Consider the following 3,034-nt stretch of genomic DNA (forward strand, 5'->3'; position numbering starts at 1 on the left):
TCAACCTGATAAGCTCGAACTCAAATCGGAGAAATGTGTCTTCATAGGATATCCAAAGGAGACTTTTGGGTACACCTTCTATCATTGATCCGAAGGCAAGACATTTGTTGCTAAGAATGGATCCTTTCTAGAGAAGAATTTTCTCTCGGAAGAAGTGAGTGGGAGGAAAGTAGAACTTGATGAGGTAAATGTACCCGCTCCCTTATCGGAGAGTCGTTCATCACAGAAACCAGTTCCTGGGACACCTACACCAATTAGTGAGGAAGCTAATGATGATGATCATGAAACTTCAGATCAAGTTACTACTAAACCTCGTAGGTCAACTAGAGTAAGATCCGCACCAGAGTGGTACGGTAATCCTGTTCTAGAGGTCATGTTACTTGACCATGACGAGCCTACGAACTATGAGGAAGCGATGATGAGCCCAGATTCTGCAAAATGGCTTGAAGCCATGAAATCTGAGATGGGATCCATGTATGAGAACAAAGTGTGGACTTTGGTTGACTTTCCTGATGATCGGCAAGCCATCGAGAATAAATGGATCTTCAATAAGAAGACTAACGCTGACGGTAACGTTACTATCTACAAAGCTCGACTTGTTGTGAAAGGTTCTCGACAAGTTCAAGGAGTTGACTACGATGAGACCTTCACCTGTAGCGATGCTTAAGTCTGTCTGAATCATGTTAGCAATTGCCGCATTTTATGATTATGAAATTTGGCAAATGGATGTAAAGGCTGCATTCCTGATTGGGTTTCTGGAATAAGAGTTGTATATGATGCAACCTGAAGGTTTTATCGATCCAAAGGGTACTAACAAAGTGTGCAAGCTCCAACGATCCATTTATGGATTGGTGCACGCCTCTCGGAGTTGGAATAAATGTTTTGATAGTGTGATCAAAGCATATGGTTTTATACAGACTTCTGGAGAAGCCTGTATTTACAAGAAAGTGAGTGGGAGCTCTCTAGAATTTCTAATATTATATGTGGATGACATATTGTTGATTGGAAATGATATAGAATTTCTAGATAGCATAAAAGGATACTTGAATAAGAGTTTTTCGATGAAAGACCTCAGAGAAGCTGCTTATATATTGGGCATCAAGATATATAGAGATAGATCAAGACACTTAATTGGAATTTCACAAAGCACATACCTTGACAAAGTTTTGAAGAAGTTCAAAATGGATCAAGCTAAGAAAGGGTACTTGCCTGTGTTACAGGGTATGAAGTTGAGTAAGACTCAATGCCCGACCACTATAGAAGATAGAGAGAAAATGAAAAGTGTTCCCTATACTTCAGCCATAGGCTCTATCATGTATGCAATGTTGTGTACCAGACCTGATGTGTACCTTGCTATTAGTCTAGCAGGGAGGTACCAAAGTAATCCAGGAGTGGATCACTGGACAGCGGTCAAGAACATCCTGAAATACCTAAAAAGGACTAAGGATATGTTTCTCGTTTATGGAGGTGACAAAGAGCTCATCATAAATGGTTGCCTTGATGCAAGCTTTGACACTGATCCGGACGATTCTAAATCGCAAACCGGATACGTGTTTATATTGAATGGTGGAGCTGTCAGTTGGAGCAGTTCTAAACAAAGCGTCGTGGCGGGATTTACGTGCGAAGCGGAGTACATAGCTGCTTCGGAAGCAGCGAATGAAGGAGTCTAGATGAAGGAGTTAATATCCGATCTAGGTGTCATACGTAGTGCATCGGGTCCAATGAAAATCTTTTGTGACAATACTGGTGCAATTGCCTTGGCAAAGGAATCTAGATTTCACAAAAGAACCAAACACATCAAGAGACGCTTCAATTCCATCCGCAATCAAGTCCATGTGGGAGACATAGAGATTTGCAATATACATACGGATCTAAATGTTGCAGGCCCGTTGACTAAGCCTCTCTCACGAGCAAAACATGATCGACACCAAGGCTCCATGGGTGTTAGAATCATTACTGTGTAATCTAGATTATTGACTCTAGTGCAAGTGGGAGACTGAAGGAAATATGCCCTAGAGGCAATAATAAAGTTATTATTTATTTCTTTATTTCATGATAAATGTTTATTATTCATGCTAGAATTGTATTAACCGGAAACATAATACATGTGTGAATACATAGACAAACATAGTGTCACTAGTATGCCTCTACTTGACTATCTCGTTGATCAAAGATGGATATGTTTCCTAACCATAGATATGAGTTGTCATTTGATAAACGGGATCACATCATTAGGAGAATGATGTGATTGACATGACCCATTCTGTTAGCTTAGCACATGATCGTTTAGTTTACTGCTATTGCTTTCTTCATGACTTATACATGTTCCTATGACTATGAGATTATGCAACTCCCGGTTACCAGAGGAACACCTTGTGTGCTACCAAACGTCACAACGTAACTGGGTGATTATAAAGGTGCTCTACAGGTGTCTCCAATGGTACTTGTTGAGTTGGCATAGATCGAGATTAGGATTTGTCACTCCGATTGTCGGAGAGGTATCTCTGGGCCCTCTCGGTAATGCACATCACTATAAGACATACAAGCAATGTGACTAATGAAGTTAGTTGCGGGATGTTGCATTACGGAAAGAGTAAAGAGACTTGCCGATAACGAGATTGAACTAGGTATTGAGATACCGACGATCGAATCTCGGGCAAGTAACATACCGATGACAAAGGGAACAATGTATGTTGTTATGCGATTTGACCGATAAAGATCTTCGTAGAATATGTAGGAACCAATATCAGCATCCAGGCTCCGCTATTGGTTATTGACCGGAGACATGTCTCGGTCATGTCTACATAGTTCTCGAACCCGTAGGGTCCGCACGCTTAAAGTTCTGTGATGATCGGTATTATGAGTTTTTGTGTTTTGATGTACCGAAGGTAGTTTGGAGTCTCGGATATGATCACAGACATGACAAGGAGTCTCGAAATGGTTGAGATGTAAATATCGGTATATTGGATGACTATGTTCGGACACCGGAAGGGTTCCGGGAGGTTTCGGACATATACCGGAGTACCGGGGGTTA

Source organism: Triticum dicoccoides, chromosome 2A (genome assembly GCF_002162155.2).
Source record: "Triticum dicoccoides isolate Atlit2015 ecotype Zavitan chromosome 2A, WEW_v2.0, whole genome shotgun sequence".
In the NCBI taxonomy this organism is placed as follows: Eukaryota; Viridiplantae; Streptophyta; class Magnoliopsida; order Poales; family Poaceae; genus Triticum; species Triticum dicoccoides.